This window comes from Sus scrofa, chromosome 11 (genome assembly GCF_054392235.1).
Source record: "Sus scrofa isolate SSC_HxYL_T2T_F1_AM1 chromosome 11, Sscrofa_HxYL_maternal_Yorkshire_Landrace_v2.0, whole genome shotgun sequence".
NCBI classification, from domain to species: domain Eukaryota; kingdom Metazoa; phylum Chordata; class Mammalia; order Artiodactyla; family Suidae; genus Sus; species Sus scrofa.
This window is the reverse complement of record NC_139393.1, coordinates 65,386,099-65,412,827: the sequence shown is the minus strand read 5'-3', so window position 1 is coordinate 65,412,827 and position 26,729 is coordinate 65,386,099. Positions and strand designations below refer to the sequence as shown.

Here is a 26,729-nt window from a genome sequence, read left to right as displayed (position 1 = left end):
GACAATATTCAACATCCATTCTTGATAAAAACTTTCATCAAACATGGTATAGAAGAAACATTTCAACATAACCAAGTCATTTATGATAAGCCCACAGCAAAAAATAATACTCAATGGTGAAAAGCTGAAAGTCTTTAATCCAAAAATCAGTCAACATATTGTTTGCTTAATTGAATACTTGGATAATCTATATTATTGACTGATGATATAAAACTTTTAAAAGTACAGCCATTATTGAATTCTCATTTCACTTTTGTACATGAAGAGATACTAAGTCATTAGAGCACAAAGCAGGGAAATGTAGACACCATACTGCTTATAAAGGCTTTCCTGACTAAGACTGTGGTCTGTTAGAATTTACATTTTGGTCTTCATGTCAATAAGCAGTCTTTAATTTTCTTCACTGCCTGCATGAGACCTTCTGAATCATGACTATGCTTTAGGTAAACAATCTGAACCTAGTTAAAACACATTTTAATTAAACTGTAATATTGCACATTGGAAAGGAAGGCAGGTAAAAAGCATCTCATATAACAAGACCCTTGTTTTCCTATAATGTCACATCCAAAAGAGGGTTGATAATGAATATATAAATCTTAAAAGGAAGGTTAGAAAATGAATACCTTTCTCCACCAAACTAAATGTACAGAGTACTCTGACCCACTTGTATGGTCCTACTCTCAAGTAACCACCTCTCCTCTTGCCCATTCAGACAGAACCTCTATGCTAATTTTTACATCAGTCATCATCCTGGCTTTTCTTTAGAGCTTCACATGGTTAGGCATCCCTCTCCCCGTCCCCCACACCAGTATTCCTCCGTTTTGACATATTACATAAAGAAAATGTTAGAATATAACTTCTGCTATTGCTTTTTTTTTTTTTGCCTTTTTTTTTTTTTAAGGACCACACCCACAGCATAGGGAAGTTCCTAGGCTAGGGGTCTAATCAGAGCTGTGGCCACCGGCCTACGCCAGAGCCACCAGAGCCACAGCAATGCCAGATCCAAGCTGCATCTGCAACCTACACCATAGCTCGCCACAACAACCAGGCGACACCTGTGGCATATGGAGGTTCCCAGGCTAGGGTCAGATCAGAGCTACAGCTGCCGGCCTACACCACAGCTCAGAGCAACGCCTGATCCTTAACCCACTGAGCGAGGCCAGGGATCAAACCCGCAACCTCCTGGTTCCTAGTCAGATTTGTTTCCACTGCGCCACGACAGGAACTCCAACTTCTGCAATTTCTTGATTTGATGTTCAACATGTTTTAAAATTCCTTCATGTAAAATGACCTCTAGTTATATTTTAATTGATATATATTTTATGAACATTTTACCAGCATTTTTGTGATTATACCTGGAATTAAGTATTTATTCAGTCTGCTATTGATAGGTATTTGTATTTCCAGTTTTAATTAAGTGCCTGGTGTTGAACATGTGTAAGCGTCCTGATTGCAGTTAGGCCTCTTGAGATCTCACCAAAAGATACAGCAATACATCATATTCATATCTGGCCTTACCATAGATATTCACTCTTCTCATATGTGCATTGGCAACACTGAACTTCTCTGAAATGGCTCTTCTTGACCTTTTTCTATTTGTGATTTTTTTTTTTTATTTTGCTTTTTCATTCACAAACACTTTATATATTCTGGTTACTATTCTCTTACTGTAAATGCTTCTTTCCAGTTTGTGTCTTTTCTTTCATTTCATATATTTTTATGAACAAATGTCACAGTTTAAATATATTTGAATATATTAAATATCTCCTAGAATATTGGCAAGTTTTACGTTGTATTTAATAGACTTAATATTCCTAAATTTTTCACTGCCCTTCTAATTTATATTATGTTGACTTTGATTTTTTTCAACAAAGAGTTACTTTTAGTGAATACTGTACAGTAAAAATAAAATCTAAAGTTTTTTTTCTGTGTGGATTACCCATTGTCCTAAAACATTTATATGAACATGCCGGAAATTTTTTCATTTACAAGTCCAGCTGTGCAATAAATTGAGGTTATTTTGCTTTTTCATCAGTTTTCCCATCCCTATACCAATATGACATACTATTAATTACTATCATAATAATGTAAGTCTAAATATGTTATAAGGTAAATATTTCATTTGTTCTCTTTGCACTATTAGTGTGAGCTTGTCAAGTCTCATAAATCTCTATTGGGCTTTTGCTTGTATCCTTTTGAAAATATGTAATTTTTTTTCTTTGAAATGCTCTCAGCTCTCTGATGACACTCATATTTTACCCAAGTGTAGAATGCAAAAGAGTGAAATTACAAAAAAAGACATAAGTGGCTATCATGGAGTTCCATGTTCACTTGCTTCCTCAGAATAATACAGGCATTTTACAGGCTCTTTAATAACTCTCAAACTCTTCTCTTCTGAAATGTGAATTTTGTTTTGTTTTCATGTATTTCATTATGAAAAATATATTCTATCTGCTTAAAACAACAGACTTTTAAACTAATGCTTATTTCACTACTAACATTAATCTAGTTAATGTAAAAAATAATCCAATATGATAGCTGTTGTTACCCATAATAACATAATAATCTATGAAAATGAATTCCCATATACTTAATGTGCTTATTCACTAAATTGGAATCTTAAATTATTTTAAATTTAAAATTTCAGATTACTACTATAAGTAAAATATATTTACTTATGCTTAAAATTTCATTAATCTTATTTATAAAATTAAAATAATATTCCATATGCCAGCAATAATATGCTAGGCATGAAGAGATATGAGGAAGTTACTTAACTGAGCAAACTAGTTATTCTAGTCATTCCATATGAACATATAATGTGCATTCATTCTATCTTAATATATATGTGTCTAGGAGTTCCCGTCGTGGCGCAGTGGTTAATGAATCCAACCATGAGGTTGTGGGTTCGGTCCCTGCCCTTGCTCAGTGGGTTAGCGATCCGGCATTGCCATGAGCTGTGGTGTAGGTTGCAGACGCGGCTCGGATCCCGTGTTGCTGTGGCTCTGGCGTAGGCTGGTGGCTACAGCTCCAATTAGACCCCTAGCCTGGGAACCTCCATGTGCCGCGGGAACGGCCCAAGAAATAGCAAAAAAAAGACAAAAAAAAAAAAATATATATATATATATATGTGTGTGTGTGTCTAATTGAGCATATACATAAAACTGCAGTAAAATATGTGTTTTATGACAAGAATGACATATATAAATATTGTTTAATGACACTAAGGAGAATTTAGGGAATTAACAGCTATCCTAATTTTTCAGAAAATAAAGTTTTTAATGCTAATATTTAACTTCATTCAAAAATTAACTACACTTGCTTATCTCTTTCTATAGCTGTACAAAGTCTCAACCTTTTTTAAAACTAAAAGGCCAGTTCTATTATTTAAAGAACTATGAACACCGTGTTCTAGGAGTCTGAAAATTTAAGTGGAAATAATATTTCTCTTTAAATCTGGAGTTACAGAAGAGTTGGAAGTACAATGAATTCTCTCAATCTGTGGATAGCTGAAATTCAGGTTTATACCATGGAACATGAACAAATGGAATTTTTACCATATGGGTAAAAATAATTAGTTGATAGGCATATATTTATTTGCAGCTTTTTAGCAGTTACTCATTTTTTCCTTCAAAATAGATAAAGCTCAAATTTGTTTCCATTTTATTCTTTGTGCGTAACAGTTATTCACTTAGATCAAGTTTTCCTGGGAAGGGCTGTATTTTTTGTCATAATGCAATCTGGTGAACCAAGAACAAAACAGTGACACTTTTACAAATGCACAGTTCTAATTTTTCAATTTAACAGATGTCAGTTATTTATTGTAATTAGAAGTTTACTATATATAAATTTAACGATTACATTTTTCTATTTTTTTCCTAGAGTTTTCAAAGGGCATTTATGAGCTTAGCATCAGATATATTCTGATATATGATGACCTGACCAGAAAGTGACTTACATGGAAATATATAGATATTATGAGATCACTGCTGGAAATTTTATTGGCTCTCCAATTAACATGAATATAAGATACATAACATCAAATAAAAATTAGTAGGCTTATGGCATTAATAGAATTTATGAATGAGAATCAAATGGAGACTAGACTTCCTTAATTCCAAAGATTACTACAGTGTAAGTATTTAAATTGAAAACTATTATTTTATTTCTAACAAATGTTTAAAACTGAAGCATGGAGAGTTCCTTTTGTGCTCAGCAGTAACAAATCTACTAGACTGGTATCCATGAGGTTGCAGATTCAATCCCTGGCCTTTTTCAGTGGGTTACGTATCCTGCACCTTGCATTGCCATGATCTGTGGTGTAGGTTCTCAGATACAACCGGGATTTGGCATTGCTGTGGCTGTGGTCAGCGGCTACAGCTGAGTCCACCCCTAACCTGGGAACTTCCACATGCTGCACGTGTGGTCCTAAAAAAAAAAAAAAAAAAAGATGGACCCACAATGGGAGAGAAGAAATAGTACAATGCTTAAAACTTTGGGTCCAGCAAAAGTCTCATAAAGCTGAAGCAGGGAATATTAGGGCTTCAGGTAATTTCCCCTTAATATATATGACACAGTATCATACATCTTTCTTATTTTGAATTCCTGACCTCTACTATATAAATCATTTTTCCTGCTGGCAATAGAAAGTGCCAAGTGCTTCCTATTTAGCACACCAATGCTATACAACACAAATTGGCTTAATGCCTACTCATTTTTCAAGGTCTAGTGCAAATGTTATTGCTTTCCTGAAGCTTTTCCAAAAGCCACCATTACTAGACAAATTTAGTTATTAGCAAAACCTGAGACGTTAAACATATAATGTGATATTCACACCTGTGTTTGAAGACAGAATAAAAATACTTTATATTTCATTCATAACCTATGGAATTATTTTATGGAGAAATTTCTCTATGTACACAAAATGATCACAAGGGACCTTGATTATCAAAAGGCCCACTGTAAATTCAAATAAAACTTCAACATGAGCAGCTTTAGGCATCTCTCAGTTCAAGAAACAGACTCTCCTTCAGTATAGAATATGAATAAAAGTGATCAGAAAAATATAGATATTAGAGATTAGACAGTAATGAAGTTATATAAAGGTACAGAGTATTATGTACAAGGTAGTATAATAAGAAAAAAATATATAAAAATCGCTGTCCACTTAAAAAATAGTTTCAAAATGACTATCTTATTATCAAGGGATAAAAACATCACTTAGTCATATATTTCCCTATGGGAAAGAAAAAGATGTCATAAATTCATGGAAATTTGTGCCAAAGGGAAAAGAAGTAACATCTTGACATTTTTCTTTATACATTCAGCCTTTTTTTTTAAAAAAAAAGAGAAAATTAAAGTATTTAAAGTTACCATTTGTATAACATTATTCTTATTCTAGAAAAGTCTACTTGATATAAAATTTATTCTAAGATTTATTTATAGTTATATCACACTGATTTTCTCAGGTTTTAAATAAGCATTCTTAAGTTATGTAGTTTATAAAACAGGTTGTTTTTTTTTGGTATACAACCTTCCTTTTCAGAAATTATTATATGATATTCAGGCTTTTTATAACTATTCAATATATTAATTTAAATTTGTTTTCTTATACTACCTTTGCTTTCCCAAAATTTCTTGGTTGCCCTTCCAAAGTAATGTCTTTTTGGCAGCCCCTCTCAGGAAAGGTTTGATTAACTTATGAATGGGCATGATGCCATGTAAACAGATGGGGAGAGTATAAACAGAGTATATCTGTCAATATACTCACTGTGCTGGTACAGTCCATGATTTCATCCTAAGTAACTATATTAATAAACAGATTAAACTGTACACACCTAATACATAAACTCTTTAATGGTGAACAGGGACTTCTGGAAGTGCTGCAAATTTTTTAACCCAGTAGAGCAATGTTCTATGCATTAAAGCCGCTTAATAAATTAGACAAGTACAAAAATCTGCAGTCTACCAATACATTTGAAAAGCAGTGATTGCCTAAGACAGTCTAAATCCCATGCATTGTTTTATTTCTTCTTCAATCAGCTATACATGTCTCCTAATGTTTAGGCAATATGACATTCATTTTTATATATGCTATTTACTAGGCACAAAATTCAATCAAGCAAATATAATTCAAACTTTTAAAAGATGAGACACATAGGTACAGGGATCACTGCTGTCTTGTCATTATAACTATTAATTATGACAAAAATTCTCTTAGCTCTATGTAAAACTGACAATCAACTGCTAATGAAGAGCTCGGATTTTTTTTTACCTAAGAGTCAGATTATGTGAATAAGTGTAGATAAACTGCTTTGGGTGCTGCTGATACTGTAGGATAAGATTCTTCACCACTGAGATTTTGCTTTCCTTACAAATTGAGCATGACGGACTTGGTAATAAAGGTAAAATCAAGTACCATATTTAGGAATCTCTTTGAGATCGATGATTTGTTCTAAATACTCAGTTTGACCCCAAAGTAAACCTTTAGGCTACTGCTTCTCAGTCAGGGGGGAATCCTTAGGCAATCCCCTCTTGATACCCAGGTAATGTTAAGGTAAGACCAGAATGAGACAAGGCTACCTTTTACCTTTCCAATTAGTCAAAGTGAATGAAAGATTGGGTTTCTGACAAAGCTCTGAAGCCAATTCACTTCAAGACTATACCTGAATACTTTAAATTAAAACAACAACCACCACAAAACCACAGTCTTTGACCAATGCCTGTCTTCCTCTTTTTTAAGTCCGATATATAATGGGTACAAAAAATGTTAAATAACAAGGTCAGTGAAATACAAGGAGACAGTTTAAAACTACTCCCTTCTACACAGTGAATAAATAGTAAGTTATAAAGTAAATATTCAGAAAGGAAAGCCATTCAAGTATTGAGGTGAGATATCTGAAGTGACCTAAACATTAAAACATTAATCTATTTCAGACTAAATACAGAGAGATCTACAGGACCCTATCCCCATCCAGTGCTTAAAAAAGGCACAAATCTGGACAGAAAAAAAATAGTATTTACATGAAGAAAAAAGCCATTCAGCCATGGTAGGTGTGACAGAAAGTCTGCTCTGTGCACCCTAGACACTAGCTATGAGAAATGACAAATGAAAATTTGTTGCCAGTTGGAAGTACAAGCACTGCTCATTTGTTCCTCTCTTCCTTTTCTTCTTCTTTTCCTCCCTCCCTCTCTTCTTTCCTTTCTTTCAATAGCAATACCTCACTCTGCTCCAACTTCCTCTTATGCAGTGCCTTTGAGTAACCATAAACTCTAGACCCCCAAAAGGTAAAAATTCCTAAATCTTACTTTGACATGAAAAGGTGCTAATTAGTCACCCACAGGGGTATGGGAAACAGCAACTTAAATTCCAATTACCCCTTACTGTTTTTAGTGAAAACCCCCAAAATATTTAGTAAGTATAAATTTCAGTTATACTCAAACATTGTGTAAATGATGTTTTAAGGAAGGATGCATCAGGTGGCAGTAATTTGAAATCTCTAGAAAAAAAATAGGTTTAACAAAATTGCTCATTACCCTATAACAAAAAGGTTTTAATAGAAAATATAAGGAGAAAATCTGTTTCTGTAATTGCCATCTTAGAGTTGACTGGCACTTGCTGAGAACCATTAGAGTACAGCTGTGAGAAATCCCACTACCCACTACAGATGCTGTCATTTTACCTTAAGTCATATTTTAATCCAAACATTTAGTTTATACCATAAATGCTAAACAGATTTTTATTACATCACAAATCTCAGCAAATACTACAACTACGCTGCTTAGTAATTATGAAAATAATGCTGTGATTACTTCATCTTGTTTGGGTAACATGTTTTAAATAATTTGGCTAATCATAGTTTTGGCACCTCAGCAAATGTTAACAACAGTTAATGAACTTGGATAAAAGAGGCTGGTGCATAATAAATAAATTACTTATTAATTGAAGGATTATTTCATGGAGAAGAGGAAAATGCTTTACCTTTTCTCTGGTAACATTAATTTGTATAATTTAAATGACAACAGAGTGTACAGCATCACCAAGTGTATGTTACATGATGTGTCCTCCATGTGCCATCAATCAGCTCATATGTCAGAAAACCCAAGCATTTAAAATCAAAACTACCATGAGGTACCCCCTCACACCAGTCAGAATGGCCATCATTAGTAAGTCCACAAGTAACAAGGGATGAACACTCCTGCACTGTTGGTGGGAATGTAAGTTGGTACAACTACTATGGAGAACGGTATGGAGGTACCTTAGAAAACCATACATAGAACTACCATTTGACCCAGCAATCCCACTCTTGGGCATATATCCGGACAAAACTTACCTTGAAAAAGACACATGCACTTGCGTGTTCATTGAAGCACTGTTCACAACAGCTAAGACATGGAAACAACCTAAATGTCCATTAACAGACAATTGGATTAGGAAGATGTAGTATATATAAACAATGGAATACTACTCAGCCATAAAAAAGAATGACATAATGCCATTTACAGCAACATGGTTGGAACTAGAGACTCTCATACTGAGTGAAGTAAGTCAGAAAGAGAAAGACAAATACCATGTGATAGCACTCATATCTGGTATCTAATATATAGCGCAAATGAACCTTTCCACAGAAAAGAAAATATGGACTTGGAGAATAGACTCCTGGTTGCCAAGGGGGAGAGGGAGGGAGTGGGGTGGATTGGGAACTTGGGGTTAATAGATGTAGACTATTGCCTTTGGAATGGATAAGCAATGAGATCCTGCTGTGTAGTCACATATGGTTGAACATGATAATGTGAGAAAAAGAATCTATACATGGATTATGTACAGTAGAAAATTGATAGAACACTGCAAACCAGCTATAAATAAAAAGTATTACATATAAAAAAAGAAAACCTATGCATTTACACTTAAATTATATTTTATAATTATAATTTTCTAAAACACATTTTCCTGTTATGCTTTATTTCTAAGCTACTTTTCCAGTTATTTAGAGTAATCATAAAATAGACCCCCTTCTGTGTTGCTCACACCACTCTGCTTCAGAGTCATTAACTCTATTGTGAAGAAACATGACATTTTTACATGCAGAAATCCCTTAAGTGTACTTCAGTTCTATTTTATTTTATAATATGCTAGTGGATAATAGACATGTTTTAATTTTTACTCTTAAGAAAATCTGGCATTATGAAAACTGAAATGGATGATCTGTTTGTTATCTTAGTAACAAAGATTATACGGCCAGGGATCTATATCTATTTATCTACATATGTATAATTTTATATACACAGCCATTATACACACATACAATAGGTAATATATCTGTGCTAATGTCATACTAATAAGAAATATCTATACTTTTATGTATATCTATATATAAATCTATAATATTACATATGATACAGTTTTAGAGTGTTGGTATTTAAATCATTATCTTTACTTAAACATTTTATCCTAATTGACCCTGGGCTTTTTACATTGATGTACTAAAGTTATAAGGTGCTATGGTTACTATTAATGTGCACAGCTTATTTGAAATAGGTTTCTTTCTTTCTTTCTTTTATTTCATTTTCTTTTTTTTTTTCCACTGTACAGCATGGGGACCCAGTTACACATACATTTATACCTAATTGTTTCTCCCATTGTTGTGCTGTGTTGTAAGAATCTAGACATAGTTGTCAGTGCTACACAGCAGGATCTCATTGTTGGTCCTTTCCAAAAGCAATAGTTTGCATCCCTTAACCCCAAGTTCCCAATCCCTACAACTCATTCCCCCTCCTCCCCGGGGAACCACAAGTCTATTCTCCAAGTCCATGATTTTCTTTTCTGTGGAAACATTCATTTGTGCCATATATTAGATACCAGATATGAGTGCTATCATATGGTATTTGTCTTTCTCCTTCTGGATTACCTCACTCAGTATGAGAGTCCCTAGTTCCATCCATGTTGCTGTAAATGGCATTATGTTGTTCTTCTTTATGGCTGAATAGTATTCCATTGTGTTTATATACCACATCTTCCTAATCCAATCATCTGTTAATGGACATTTAGGTTGTTTCCATGTCTTGGCTATTGTGAATAGAGCTTCAATAAACCTGCAAGTGCATGTGTCTTTTTCAAGGTAAGTTTTGTTCGGATATAAGTCCAAGAGTGGGATTGCTGGGTGAAATGGTATTTCTATGTATAGTTTTCTAAGGTATCGCCATACTGATCTCCATATTGGTTGTACCAACTTACATTCCCACCAACAAATCAGGAGGGTTCCCTTTTCTCCACACCCCCTCCAGCATTTGTTATTTGTAGACTTACTAATGATAGCCATTCTGACTGGTGTGAACTGGTACCTCATAGTAGTTTTGACTTGCATTTCTCTAATAATTAAGGATGTTGAGCATTTTTTCATGTGCTTCTTGGCCATCTGTACATCTTCTTTGGAGAAATGTCTTTTCAGGTCTTTTGCCCATTTTTTCCATTGGGTTGATGGCTTTTTTGCTGTTGAGTTGTTATAAGTTGTTTGTATATTCTGGAGATTAAGCCCTTGTCAGTTGCATCATTTGAAACTATTTTCTCCCATTCTGTAAGTGGTCTTTTTGTTTTCTTTTTGGTTTCCTTTGCAGTGCAAAAGCTTGTCAGTTTGGTTAGGTCCCATTGGTTTATTTCTGCTTTTATTTCTGTTGCTTTGGGAGACTGACCTGAGAAAACATTTGTGAGATTGATGTCAGAGAATGTTTTGCCCATGTTCTCTTCTAGGAGTTTGATGGAGTCTTGTCTTACATTTAAGTCTTTCAGCCATTTTGAGTTAATTTTTGTGCATGGTGTGAGGGTGTGATCTAGTTTCATTGATTTGCATGTACTTGTCCAGGTTTCCCAGCAATGCTTGTTAAAGAGACTGTCTTTTTCCCATTTTATGTTCTTGCCTCCTTTGTCAAAGATTAATTGACCATAGGTGACAGGGTTTATTTCTGTGATCTCTCTTCTCTTCCATTGGTCTGTATGTCTGTTTTGTACCAGTACCACACTGTCTTGATGACTGTGGCTTCGTAATATTGCCTGACATCTGGGACAGTTATGCTTCCTGCTTGGTTTTTGTTTCTCAGGATTGCTTTGGCGATTCTGGGTCTTTTGTGTTTCCATATAAATTTTTGGATTATTTGTTCTAGTTCTGTGAAAAATGTCATGGGTAATTTGATAGGGATTGCATTGAATCTGTAGATTGCTTTGGGTAGTATGGCCATCGTTACAATATTAATATTTCCAATCCAGGAACATGGAATATCTTTCCATTTCTTTACATCTTCTTTAATTTCCTTGATTAATGTTTTATAGTTCTCGGCATATAGATCCTTTGCCTCAACGTCATACACCACATTAGCAAAAGAAAGGTCAAAAACCATATGATCATCTCAATGCATGCATAAAAGTATTTGACAAAGTCCAACATCCATTTATGATCAAAGCTCTCACCAAAGTGGGTATAGAGGGAACATTCTTTAACATAATCAAAGCCATTTATGACAAACCCACAGCAAATATAATACTCAATGGAGAAAAGCTGAAAGCCTTCCCACTAAAATATGGAACAAGACAGGGATGCCCACTCTTAGCACTGCTATTCAACACAGTATTGGAAGTCCTAGCCACAGCAATCAGACAAACAAAAGAAATAAAAGGCATCCAAATAGGAAGAAAAGAGGTAAAACTGTCACTGTATGCAGATGACATGATACTATACATAGAAAACCCTAAGGACTCAACCCAAAACTACTTGATCAACAAATTCAGAAAAGTAGCAGGATATAAGATTAACATTCAGAAATCAGTAGCATATATGTATATTAACAATGAAACTTTAGAAAAGGAATACAAATACCTTTTAGAATTGCACCCCCAAAAATCAAATACCTGGGAATAGACCTGAAATAGGTTTCTTATCACCTACTCCTAACAATTCAGTGTAAAACTTGTCATCTGCTCCTATGCAGCTAATTCAGAATTACTTGCGTCTTGCTTGTTAAATCATTCCCATTGGTACCATTCTTGAATTTTATTGTGTTGTACTATTTTGAAACCACTAATTATAATTCCATCATTATCACCCTTTCCTCATATCTTTTCTTATTTAGATTCACTTCTTTGTTTTTATTGTAAAAGTACACTTTAAAATATATTAAATCTCCCTGTGCCTACCTTCGTGACACATGTATGGACAGGGTAGTTTGGGGTAACAAATGTTTAACACTAGTGCCAGCACACTCTGACTATGGACTCAGCCCAAGGCCTAATTTAGTAAATACAGTTTTATTGAACACAAACATGTTTATTTGTTTAAATATTTTCTATGTCTGTGTTTGCCAGTGTAATATACTCTCTTTTTTTTTTTCTGAAAAAGACCTGAGAGTAAATAATTTAGGCTTTGCAGACTCTAAGGGCTCTGTCACAACTACTAAACTGTACAAATGTACAAAATATACACTAAAACACCTCACACTGCACAAGTCACTTTCTACCTTCTAGGCCAAGTTACCATTTACTTGAAATAATACAATAAACTTATGTCATCATATCCATGAGTAAAGTATTCTTTCAAGGTTGAGTGCCTACAACCAAGCAGAGCATCTTTATATTAGGATATAAAGATGACTATCTCCCTAAATACAGAATAGTTATTTCTCCTTCCACTATATTTCCTCTCCCAAATATAAGTGTTGTCCTCCCAACAACATGAAGGCCATCTTTTCCCTATTGCTATTATAATGGAGAGAATATTTAAACCCTGAAGAGTCAGGCCACCGCTCTAACACACCCTTTGCAGATCCTCTACATTCCAGCCTTGGGAACCTTCTTTCCTTCATGGCACCTTTATCCTGTTCCTTCCTTCAGCTACTGTCTACCTTACTCCTGAATGTCTTGTCTTCAAGGAGTTAAAATCTGTTTACCAGAACTCAGCTCTAATATTATTTTATCAAGGAAAGTTAGAATAATATCAGTTTTTTTTTATCTTTCCCCCAAATAGTAACTTTCACTTTTCTTTTATAGAACTTACTAGAGTTGTCATTTGGTTTTACTGTGTCCATTATTCATGGGCTCAATTGATGTCGAACTCATTAGACTGTGAACTCGAGAAAAGCAAGACCTTTAAATATTTTGCTGTCCATTTTATCTTCGGTGCCCAGCACCGTGCTTGAAACTGAGTAGGAAATGAAAACGTATTTACCTACTAACATATCTCACAAATAATCTAATGAATAAATCAAAAAATTCTAATGCTGCGTAGATTTGACATTATCTTGTCCAAACTAAGGAAATTTCAACTATCAACTCTAGTTTTCTATCAGATATCCATGTATTTTCCACTAATGTATAATAAGGAAGTACACCACTAAATAAAAAAAGGCAGTGTGAGTTCCATGGCTGAGCTGTTCAAATTTATTGGAATAATCTTTGCTATGTCAAAGTAATATCTTTCTGAACTACTACTCAACCATAGAGTGGCTTTATATGAACAAAGTAGAATCTACTCTATTGACTACTACATGGTTTTATAGGTGAAGGTTTAAAAGTACCTTTTTTTTTTTTTTTTTGCTTTTTAGGGCTACACCTGTGGCAAATGAAAGTTCCCAGGCTAGGGGTCGAATGGGAGAATAGGAGCTGCAGCCTCCGGCCTACACCACAGCCACAGCAATGCCAGATGCAAGCTGCATCTTCAGCCTACACTACAGCTCACAGTAACGCCAGATCCTTAACCCACTTAGTGTGATCAGGGATAGTTGGGTTCGTTACCCACTGAGCCACAATGGGAACTCCTAAATTGTACCTTCTATATGTAGTTCTTTTCTATGATAAATAAGATAAATATCTTTTTATTTTCTATATAAGACATCTTTGTTTGGGCTGCTATTACAAAGTTCATTTTTTTTTCTAATGATGAGTAACCCATGGTGTGTACATACCAGAGTTTGTTGAAACATTTACTCCTTGAATCTAAGGTATTCCCAATTTGTGACTATTATGAATAATATTACAATGAACACTCATATGAATTTTTATGTTTACAGTGTTTTGAGATAAATGTGAAAAAATCTAATTGCTGGGTTGTATAATGATTACAAGTCATATTTTTTTTTAAAAAAACTTCTTTCTAAACTTTCGTCAACTGCCACAAGAAGGTGTTTTCTGAAGGGCAGTACTAACTGATCTTGGGATTATTAGCATCTTTGAGTAACTCATAAGTCCAAATCAAGAAATGACTTGATATACTAACTTGAATAACAAAATGATCAACTCACAGAAAGCATATCTTTTACACACAGGTAAGTTTTACTAATAGTTCACAGGATGCAATCACAAGTCACAGTTAAACAAACTTGCCTAATGAACATTTGAAATGAACATTTTAACTAAGAGATGCATCAGGGCATCACGTGAACAGAGTTATTTTAGTCATAAAATATCTTCACTTATATTCTGATAATTACAATCCATTACTAACATTTCTAGCAGGCTATGCCTTAGAAATTCAAAATTTCAATGTCTGTTTATATGCCATTTAGACAGACAAGGTATGGCCTACTGAAACTAATAGATTAAAATGTTCCATTATGTTTCCACTAGCAAATACCATCAGGAGGTCAGATTAGTTTATTTACAGGGAGGCCTAACTATATCACTGCTCTATATTTCTGAATATTATCAAGGTAAAGGAGTTTCTATCTAGCTTCTAATAACTCTAATTTTTTTAGAATACCCTAAAAGTATTTTTACGATATATGTGAATGAAATGGAATTTATACACCTACATATACACATACACACCACACATATACATACTTCTGTACTTTTTGTGTCTAGTGGTAATAAAAAAATGCCCTCACCTCCATAACAACTTTGTCTATTGGTAACTCCCTCCTAGTAGAATTTACCAGTTTTTTTTCAGGCAGAAAAACATTGATGATTCCTACCATAAATGTGTTTTCAACCTTTCCTCTCATCTCTAAAACTTACTTGTAGTCCTAACTTATACATAATATAAATGCCACCCTTCCTTGTATTGACTTTGTTTTTGTCTATGGTCATGTTTTACAATGCCTATGGTGGGAATTTTGCAACATAAACTACCAGAACTTTTCTTAGTGACTTTATTTTATAGGATATTTTCAGGTATTATTTGATATGTATTTTAGAACGTCTTCAGTGAGGGTAGAGAAAAAAATCAAAATAAATAAAAATTACATTTAAATGCATGGTCATAAGTGTAAAAAAAAAGGCAGTCATTGGCTTTTATATTGAATATTAGAAAAGCAAATGACAAAAAAAAATGTTTTAAAGTACAAAGCAAGAAGTTGAAATAGTCATGGATTTGTTGCTGAAACTCTGCTTCTGTCAACCAGTGCCAAGCAGAAATGCTAAGACAGAGTTTTAAGTAAAGGAGAAAAAAAAAATAGCTTTTTTTGCCACAGCAGGCTAATGTCTTAAAGACTGTGCCCTCCTTTGGCGAAGAATTGTAGAGAGGTTTATAGTCTAAAAGGAGAAAAACAGGGTTTCAGATAGGAATCAGGTTCAGGGCAAATGTGCATTCTTGCTTTGGGGGAATCTGAGACATTGAAGCTGGTATCAGGAGATATTGGCATGATCCTGGTGGTGGTCTTCCGTGTTACTGCGTAGAATAACAGCACTTGCAAAAAGGGCATACTGATCAGAGATTACAACATCCTGAAAAACATCATGTGCTAAAAATCTTCAGCCCAAAAGGCAATTGTGCTCAGGGTGCCTAAACTTTAGTTTGCAGGTGCTTGTGTTGAGTTCAATCAAACAAGGGAGAAGCACAAGGAAGGACTTCAAGCTGTTCTATATTAACGTATCCATTCCTAAAAGAAGCACAAAGAATATAACTTTTCTCTTAGGTGTATAAGATGCTTAAATCATTATGTGTACCCCTTGGGATGGGGGGACTAGGACCCTGCCCCACGGCTGCACCATTGTTGCTCGACTCTTCCTACTTTGTCATTGCATCCCTTCCCTTCCCTGATTGGCAACGGTCCCCTGGAACTCAGGGAAGGCCTTGGCGGCTGAATGAGGCCCATTTCCTAAAAATAAGAAATGGAGACACCAAAAGTCTTTTGGGCTGAGAAACTCCATAGGTCCCTGCTCAGTTATAGATCCATACATCAAGATGAATCCCGTATTAGACGGAATATATTCCTTCATATAAAAGTAACATGACATGAATTTTTGTCATGATAGGGACACAGCATCTTAGAATAAAGAGTAGTTTTAGAAGATTGACTATCTCAACTTTAAGGACTCATTCATAAATACTTCTCTGTTTCATTGTTGATAATCTAAAAACATTCATTAAGATTCATCTAATTAAAGTAATATGTAAAAGCTAACATCGACAGTGTCCATGAAGCAAAATAAAGACAACAGAAAGAAACAGCAGCCGTTCATAATATTCACAATATCTAAGGAAATTTTTAATATAATTCTTATACACATGTAAGTATTTCTTTGACCTTTTGGATATTATTTTCATTGTATATAAATCTCTACAGGCAATAAAAACAAAACATTCTGCTTTTGAATGTATTTCATTTTTTAAAAGATTTTTACTTTTCCATCATAGCTGGTTTACAGTTTTCTGTCAATTTTCTACTACACAGCAAGGTGGCCCAGTCACACATATACATATACATTCTTTTTCTTACATTATCATTCTCCATCACAAGTGACTAGCTATAGTTCCCAGTGCCCTACAGCAGGATTTCATTGCTTATCCATTCCAAAGGCAACAGTTTGCATCTATTAATCACAAATTCCCAGTCCATCCCACTCCTTCCTCCTCCCCCCACCGGCAACCACAAGTCTCCTCTCCAAGTGCCAGATTTTATTGTCTGTGGAAGGTTCATTTGTGCCGTATATTAGATACCAGATATAAGTGATATCATATGGTATTTGTCTTTCTCTTTCTGACTTACTTCACTTAGAATGAGAGTCTCTAGTTCCATCCATGTTGCTGCAAATGGCATTATGTTGTTCTTCTTTATGGCTGAGTAGTATTCCATTGTGTATACATATCACATATCCTTAATCCAATCATCTGTCACTGGACATTTAGGTTGTTTCCATGTCTTGGCTATTGTGAACAGAGCTGAAATGAATGTGCAGGTGCATGTGTCTTTTTCAGGGTAAGTTTTGTCCAGATATATGCTCAAGAGTGGGATTGCTGGATCACTCGGCAGTTCTATGTTTAGATTTCTAAGGTACCTCCATACTGTTTTCCACAGTGATTGTACCAGCTTACATTCCCACCAACAGTGAATTAGGGTTCCCTTTTCTCCACATCCCCTCTAGCATTTGTTATTTGTAGACTTACTAATGATGGCCATTCTGACTGGTGTGAGGTGGTATCTCATGGTAGTTTTGATTTGCATTTCTCTAATAATCAGAGATGTTGAGTATTTTTTCATGTGCTTCTTGGCCATCTGTACATCTTCTTTGGAGAAATGTCTATTCAGGTCTTTTGCCCATTTTTCCATTGGGTTGATGGCTTTTTTGCTGTTGAGTTGTAGAAGTTGTTTATATATTTTAGAGATTAAGCCCTTGTCAGTTGCATCATTTGAAACTAATTTCTCCCATTCTGTAGGTTGTCTTTTTGTTTTTCTTATGGTTTCCTTTGCTGTGCAAAAGCTTGTCAGTTTGATTAGGTCCCATTGGTTTATTTCTGCTTTTATTTCTGTTGCCTTGGGAGACGGACCTGAGAAAACATTTGTAAGGTTATCTGAGAATGTTTGCCTATGTTCTCTTCTAAGAGTTTGATGGTGTCTTATGTTTAAGTTTTAAGCCATTTTGAGTTTTTGTGCATGGTGTGAGGTATTCTTTTTTCATGGTATCTTTGACTCATTTTGGTATTAGGGTGATGGCGGTGTCATAGAATTTCTTTGGGAGTGTTCCTTCTTCTTCAACCTTATGAAAAAGTTTAAGGAGGATGGTTATAATTTCCTCTTTGTATGTTTGGTAGAATTTGCCTGTGAAGACATCTGGTCCTGGACTTTCATTTGTAGGAAGTGTTTTTATGACATATTCAACTTCATTTCTAGTGATTGGTCTGTTCAGTTGGCCTATTTCTTCTTGGTTCAGTTTTGGTGGGCTGTAAGTCTCTAGAAAATTGTCCATTTCTTCTAGGTTGTCAAATTTGTTTGCATGTAATTGTTCATAGTAATCTCTTAAGGTTTTTTTGTATTTCTGCAGTATCCATTGTGATTTCTTTTTCATTTATTTATTTATTTTTTTCTCTCCTTTTCTTGGTGACTCTGGCCAGAGGTTTCTAAATTTTCTGTACCTTTTCAAAAAACCGGCTCTTGGTTTGATTTTTTTTCTATTGTTTTTTGAATCTCTATTTTATTGATTTCCTCTCTTATCTTTATGATTTCCTTCCTTCTGCTGACTTCAGGTTTTGTTTGTATTTTTTCTTCTTTTTAGGTGGTGGGTTGGGTTGTTGATTTGAGATTTTTGTCCTTTTTTGAAGAAGGCCTGTATCACTATGAATTTCCCTCTAAGCACTGCTTTTGTGGCATCCCATAGATTTTCAATGGTTGTTTCTTCATCTTGTGTAGTGAGGTAGTATTTTAATTTCCATCTTGATTTCCTCATTGACCCACTGGTTTTTTAGTAGCATGTTGTTTAGTGTACTTGTTTTTTTCTCATTTCTTTTCCTGTGGCTGATTTCTATTTCATGCCATTGTGGTCAAAGAAGATGACTGAAATAATTTCTATACTCTTAAATTTGTTGAGGTTAGTTTTGTGCCCCAGTATGTGAGCAATCCTTGAGAATGTTCCATGTGCACTTAAGAATGTATATTCTGATTTTTTTGGATGTGAGTTCCTGAAAATGTCAATTAAGTCTAACATTTCTATTGTGACATTTAGGATCTCTGTTGCCTTACTGATTTTCTATCTAGAGGATCTGTCCATTGATGTGCATAGAGTCTTAAAGTCTCCTAATATTAGTATATTCCCATCAATTTCTCCTTTTCTGTTAGTATTTGTTGTACGTATCTGGGTGTTGCTATATTAGGTCTATATTTTTATATATATAATATATATATATAGATGATTGTTACAGCCTCTTATTGTATGGATCCTTTTACTATTAAATAGTGTTCTTTTTTTCTTTCTTTATGGCCTTCATTTTAAAGTCTATGTTGTCTGATATGAGGATTGCAATTCCTGATTTTCTATCTTGTCCATTGGCATGAAATAACTTTTTCCATCCCCTCACATTCAACCTACATGTGTCCTTTGCCCTAAGGTGAGTCTCTTGCAGATAGCAGATTGTAGGTTTTTATTTTATCCAATCTGCCACTGTGTCTTTTGGTTGGAGCATTCAGTCTATTGACACTTAAGGTAATTATTGAAAAATATGTATTTACTGCCACTTTAAACTTTGTTTTTCAGTTGGTTCTATATTTTTCCTGTGTTCTTTTTTGTTTGGATGATATCCACTTATTTTATGCTTGTGTACTTTTGTTTTTTGTGAATGTAATGTTTAGTTTTGATTTGTGGTTGCCCTGTTTTTTAAGTATGATAACCTCTTCCTAATTACAAAAAAAAAAAAGTATTTTCTTTTCTTCCTCACATTCTATGATTTTTAAGACCTTTTTTTAATATCTTCATGTTTATCCTTTTGCTTTTCCTTGTGTATATCATCACTTTTACAGTATTTTTTCCTTTTAGATCTGTATGCTGGCTTATTTAAGTGATTGCTTTCCAACTGTGATTTCCTCCATCCTATTTCTTTTTTTTTTTTCCCCCACTGTACAGCAAGGGGATCAAGTTATCCTTACTGTATACATTACATTTACATTTTTTCCCCACCCTTTGTTCTGTTGCAACTCCTCCATCCTATTTCTTACTTTTTTTTTTTTTTTTTTTTTTTTTTTTAGAGAAGCCCTTTCAGTATTTCTTTTAGAATGGGTTTAGTATTACTATACTCTTTTAGCTTTTGTTGGAGAAATAATTTCCCCTTCTATTTTAATGATATTCTTGCTATGTAGAGTATTCTGGGTTGCAAATATTTTCATTATAGAACTTTGAATGCATCTTGCCACTCTCTTCTGGCCTGTAGTGTTTCTGTAGAGAAATCAGCTGATAGACTTATGGGAGTTCCCTTAAAATTAACACTTTTCTCTTGCTGCCTTTAGAATTCTCTAACTTTTGCCATTTTTATTATGTCTTGGTGTGGGCCTATTGGGTTCAACGTGCTTGGGGCCCTCTGCGCTTCCTGTATCAGTATCCTTTAGATTTGGAAAGTTTTCAGATATAATTTCTTCAAATATATTTTCAATCTACTTTTCCTTCATCACTGGGAATTCCTATTATGCATCGATTGGCCCACTTTATTATCCTATAGGTCTCTTATATTGCTTTCCTCTTTTTTCATTTGGTTTTCAGACTGCTGCCCTGATTGGGTGATTTCCATTACTATATGTTCCAAGTCAGAAATTCACTCCACCGCATTATTCATTCTGCTCTTTAGTTCCTTTAGCTCAGTTTATGTTTCTGCAAATGAATTTTCTAATTTTTCTCTGCTTATATTTTCTAGTTCCTTTCTAAAGTATTCTGCATTACTGTTTATTTCCACCCTTAATTCCTTGATATTCATCCTTAATTCCTTCAGTATTTTCACTTCCTCCCTTTTGAACTCAGTGTCTATCACACTGCAAATGTCTGTTTCATTGTTTGCTGTTTCAGGTGAATTCTCCTGGTCTTTTAACTGGGAATGGTTCCTGAGCTTCTTCATCTGACTTATGTTTTTCTTTTTCTGTGAGTTTAGGGAAGCCAAACTGTATTCTTGAAGAGCTACTTCTATGCAAGAGCACCCCTTTGTATTTTGTGGGAAGGTACTAATTTTTGGCATGAGAGTTTGGATATTTGCTCTTTCTTTGATGTGAGCAGGTTGTTCTCCCCAGGGTGCTGAGTGTGTTTTCTAGGAAAAGGAGTCAATGGGTAGGACTAGTAGTCAATATGTGTTTGCTGGGCTCTTAACAGTAGCAAGGACCTGCAGGAAGGTGGCACAAGCCACTCCTAGTTACAGGGCCCTGGGAAGTAGTAATGAGACTTAGGCAGATTTACAATGTGCCTAGGGTATATGGCAGTGGCAGCAGCAGGGTGTGAGCACCCATGGGAGTGAGAACAACAACAGGTAGTGTTTGGTTGCAATGTCCTCCTCTGGTGTCCACTGAGATGACTGAGGCTGCTAGTGGTGCCTGTTCAGAAATCCCTAGCGGAGGAACCATGAGGTTGTGGGTTCAATCCCTGCCCTTGCTCAGTGGGTTAACGATCCGGCATTGCCGTGAGCTGTGGTGTAGGTCGCAGATGCGGCTCGGATCCTGCATTGCTCTGGCTCTGGCGTAGGCTGGCAGCTACAGCTCCGATTAGACCCCTAGCCTGGGAACCTCCATATGCCGTGGGAGTGGCCCAAGAAATGGCAAAAAAAAAAAAAAAAAAAAAAAAGACAAAAAAAGAAATCCCTAGTGGTAGCGGGCCATGCCCACCTCTGGAGTCAGTGATAATTGTGGTGGTTTGCCCCTACCACCTGTAGACCATGCAAGAAACACCCCATCCTGCTTAGCCCACACCAGAGGTGCTGCACCAACTGCTACTAATTGCAGGGTTTCAAGAAGGGACAGTGATCAAGTGCCTGGGTGCTGCCTGGAGTGTTTGGCTGTGGCAGCAGCAGGGCAAATATGCTCCTAGGGGAGTGCAAGCAACAACAGGTGGTACTCAGTTGCCATACCCTCTTTTTTGGCCAACCTCTGAGTTTACTGGGTTTGCAGGAGGAGTCTGTTCACAGACCCCTAATGGTAGCAGGCCATGCCTCCCTCTGGTTTCTGGATGACTGCTCTGGTTTGTCCCTGCTGCCTATTGATCATGCAAGAGGCACCATGTTGCACTTAGCTGCCTGCTGCCCTTAGCCCATGCTAGAGGTGCCTAGCCACCCATAGCCCAAGCAAGTAGCTCCTCACCACCCATAACCTGCACCAAAAGTGCTCCACCCTCTGAGAGCCCATGCATGTGCAAGGAGGTTTCTATGGTGGTCCATCCCTGCTCCTCTCACCCCAATAATGGCACCATGCTTCGCCTATGGGCCCAGACCTCCTCCTGGGTTCCCTCAGCTGTGGCATTCCACTCCCCAGCCCATAGCACACTGCTACCAAGCCCGTAGCATAGCACTCCTTAGCCTCTCAGGCTGTCCCCACACAGCCAACCCTAGTTCTCTCTCTGGAACTGATCTCTGGAACCGGAATCTCAGCACTCAGCCCCTCCCTGAGCATCTCAGGCTGTGGCGTCTGGGGAGGTGGCGCAGATGATCTGTGCAGCTCTCTCTCTACTTTGCCCTCCTCCGTCCAGCTGCTGCACTTTTCCTCAGAGATTTTGAGGTCCCTCCAGCTTGGCTGATCTCCTGGTCAGTAAGGTGGCTTCCCGGGATGTGGGATTTTTTTCTCTTTCACAACTCCCTTGCAGGAATGCTACTGCCATTGATTCCCTTTCTTTTTTTGTTTTTTGTTTTTTGTTTTACTCACTTATGCCAAGAGTTTGTTGGCCTTTTTGGAGGTTTAAGTTCTTCCAGCATTCAATAGATGTTCTGTGTGAATCATTTTACATATAGATGTGTTTTTTTGATGTGTTTGTGGGAGAGAGTGAGCACGATATCTTACTCTGCCATCTTGATCCTTCTCCTGAATGTATTTCATATTACTGAAATATGATTCGGTCTTGATGTAAAAAACAGGAAAGGACTACATTCCTTAACTTTTTACTGTATTTATCATAAGAAAGAAGTTCATTATCTCCAGCCATGAAAGAACACATTTAAACCCTTGAACTAGCTTGAGTGTATGAGCATAAGGAACAAATAAGAAAAACCTCTTATCCTCAATCTTCAAGATCACCTAGAGAAGAAAGATCCCCACAGTTCCCATTATGAAATGTCAGGGGCTCTACAGAAACTAGAAACAGAAAGTGACTACCTGAGTAGATTATCTTTAACATACCTACCACACCTGAGTTATATGTTTCTACTATTCTCTTTAATATTATTGTAGCTAATAGTGGAATATGCAAATATCAAAACATCCCATAAGGAGCTATCATTCTGAAAGTGTGTCCCACTCTCCTGTCACCATTCACAGGCATACTGATCAATGTACTATTCTTATAACTTCCTTTTATTCACCCTGCTCCACACTTCATTTAGAACATTAAAATCTAGGAAATAATTGCTTCTAAAGGTCTTACCAATATTTGAGACATAATTCAAACTCATTCCCTTGAAGATATTTTCCTAAGCTTAATCAATCTCTTTATCTCTGTAAAAAATTAGCCTTATGTACTATATATGTATGTATATTTATATGTATATATTTACTGATTTACTCTATTTACTAGACTCAAGCCCTTTAGCTGCACTTGGAGTTTAAAAAACTAGTCTTATGTACTATATATGTGTGTGTGTGCACGTGTGTATGTATATATACTTTTTTTTTTTTTTATCTATCTTGGAATCTTCACAGGATCAACCAAGCACAGCATTTTCCCCACAGTATAGACTTGCTCAATTGAACTACAAACCACCCAGGTGTAAAGACCCAAGTACATTCAAAGTGTCAATATCACATCTGGGGAATCTCAGGTTTCCTAAATTACCAAGAACCCTTTTGAAATTAGTGAAAATTTCCTAAAATACCATTATCAAAAGTTCAATGTGTCAGTGTTAAATATTCTGTCTTGCTGAACCCTGAAAACATTTCAAGACAGATGGAAAGCAGGAAAAATAAATCTAAATTGTCAAAAAAAAAAATCAGGAAGTAAAACTTTTTTATTTTAGTGATTAAAAGTATCTTTCCAGACAACCTAACTTAAGTTTTTTGGTTTAAACATTCTATTATAGATATTTGCATTTGTAGTATTCTTTATTTTTTATGTATGCAAACAGAAGTAATTTTTCCTGATTAATTTGACATGACCACTTCTAATTCATAGGTTATATTTCTATTTTTAGATTATTATTTCAGTGTTAGAGATTAATTTAAAACATCTTTTTAAAGCCTTGCTATAACCTAAGCTCTGCAACATGAGGCACACATTAACCCCCTTAATGTTACAAGATTAAAATGTATACACACAGCGTCATTTTGCTCATGTATTGAAAGAAGCCTTGTTGACGTGAACTGTTTGAATTTGCAAACTGGGGAGCTGATGATTCTACAGGCTCTAGGTTATTCAAAAATTACAGCTGTACTAGATGTATAGCTTACCAATAAATTCTGCAATCACCTAGGACTTTTATGAAAATCTGGGCTGCCATGGATTTAGGGGCCCACTCATAAATGTAAGTAGATTTAACAAAAGTAGCATCAGTTTATTCCTGTGTTTTTTTTCCATACTCTTACAAATTTTGTGACAGAAGCAATAATCTAAATTCTCCTTCAATGGATACAATTTTCATTTTAGAAAGCTCCATGTCTTCTTTATTACGAAGACTATTATGTGCTTGTGTGCGTGTGATCCCAAGGATACAACAAATAGTAGGAAATACAAAACTGCAAATTTTCTCCTGCCAAAGAAGTGGATGAAAATGCAGTCCCCTGTAATGAGGAGAGAGCATGTAACTCACTAGAGTACAAGCCAGGCAGTGATTACATGAAACAAATACTTTAAAGGGATGCTCCTAGAAGATACCATTATGTTCAACTGATTTCTGAAAAGGTCATTTGATTTTCTCAGTCCAAACAACAAAAAACTAATGTTTTCATTGCATGTAAACAACAAATTTTTGTAACAGTTAGCTAATTTAAATGCATTCATCTTTAGATGAAAAGAAAAAGGTATGAACAAAGAATGAAAGAAATTTGAAAATTTCTACATTTCTCTAAGAACATTTATGAAGGAAAAGCCATCAATTATAAGGACTTACTTACATAAAAGGTATAATCTACTGGTATTCTAAAAATATAAATGTGTTCACTCCTCTACATTCAAGCTTGCATTGATTATATGGAGGCAATATACAGCATGCATATTATATAACATATATAATGCTAATACAGTAGCTGGCATATAATAGGTTGTCAATGAACATTTGTTACTGGATTAATAAGGCTTGATATAATAAGTGGACTTCTACTATCAGGTATTAATTTAAAACAACACTTCAAAAATGTTGGGAGATATTTTGCATACTGTTTCTCCTAATAAAACCCCATAAAAATAATATTATGTCAAAATTGCCAATATATGATTTATTTATTCAGGGATTTACTGGGCACATTTTATGTGTTACAAACTGTGATGAAGGCAGTGAATGAAAAAAAAATTCCTCTCACAGTGCTTACATTGACGTTTGTTTCAACCGTCTTAAATTAGATATCAAGAATTTCTTGAACACATAAATTATTCCAACTAATTTCTTTATAGAAATTTCATGTAGTTTCTGAGTGTTAGAAATCCTAAAACCATAGTCAGTCTTAGATGTCCCAGCAGGCAGCTCCTAAAAGACAAAGCCCCTCCTAAGTTGGCATTACTCCCGTGGTTATCCAGTTCTCAAAGTAACATGATTCAGTTGTGTGTGTCTATTTATCTCCATGTATACACATGTATATCTGTAGCAAAACATGTAAAATATACATCATAAATGTGGCATTGATTTAATACTAAGAATATATAATCTATATTTTCAATCTCCACTTAAGTAATATGATTGATCTTTCAAAATCATTTTTTAAAAAAATGAAATTCCCAATTCTCTGCTTGACACACTGGTTTGTTATGTTGTATACACCATTTGCAGAATCTCACAGTCAAACTGATTCATTTTCTAAATAAGACACTAGGCAAGATATTTGGAGATGAGAAATATGTATGTATGTTTGCAGTATCAGCAATTGATACTTTGCTATTAATGCTGAAAAGTAATGTCTGAACTGATGAATCAGATAAATTGTGCTCATCAATCATAATGAAGGCTAAAACAAAGACAATAAATATTATCTTAAATCATTAGCACTTTTTTATAAGAAAATAATCTGGTTGGCAGACAAGAAATTTTGTTGTAAAGATGGATTATAAATAATCATTTGGAATGACTATATTTTCTCATACAACAAAATTTGATCACTTTTCTGGATTCTAGCTGTCTCAACCAAAGCTTTTAGATTTTGAGGCCTAGTATATTGCTATAGCTATTTTTATCAACAATAAAATATGTCTCTCTGACAAAATATTTGATTGACTTGCTGAGACACTGGTGATCACATGGAGATACTGTAATAAAGGAGTTCCCATCATGGCTCAGTGAAAATGAATCTGACTAGCATCCATGAGGACACAGATTCAATCCCTGGCCTTGTTCAGTGGGCTAAGTATCCAGCATTGCCATGAGCTGTGGTGTAGATAACAGACATGGCTCGGATCTGGCATTGTTGTGCCTGTGATGTGGGCCAGTGGCTACAGCTCATATTCACCTCCTGGCCTGGGAACCTCCATCTGCCACAAGTGCAGCCCTAAAAAGCAAAAAAAAGAAAAAAAGAACTTGTGAAAATGTACTGGTTAGGAGTTCCCGTTGTGGCTCAGTTGTTAACAAATCTGACTAGGAACCATGAGGTTGGGGGTTCCATCCCTGGCCTTGCTCAGTGGGTTAAGGATCTGGCACTGCCCTGAGCTGTGGTGTAGGTTG

General features: G+C 35.4%; 2 long non-coding RNA genes across 5 annotated transcripts in view; both read right to left on the bottom strand.

Annotated features, from left to right (window-relative positions):
* Nucleotides 1–26,729, bottom strand: part of LOC102164643 (uncharacterized) — a 1,014,431-nt gene that overhangs the window by 813,230 nt on the left and 174,472 nt on the right. The window lies entirely within an intron of this gene.
* LOC110255841 (uncharacterized) overlaps nt 1–26,729 on the bottom strand; it is a 233,609-nt gene that overhangs the window by 40,973 nt on the left and 165,907 nt on the right. The window contains exon 3 of one of the 4 annotated variants that reach the window (XR_014820101.1): nt 14,294–15,861. The exons of 2 other annotated variants lie outside the window; for them this stretch is intronic. This is a non-coding gene — a long non-coding RNA (uncharacterized LOC110255841). Of the gene's footprint in view, nt 1–14,293; nt 15,862–23,855; nt 25,657–26,729 lie in introns of those variants that run through there. One more of the 4 variants, XR_014820102.1, reaches the window with a different exon arrangement.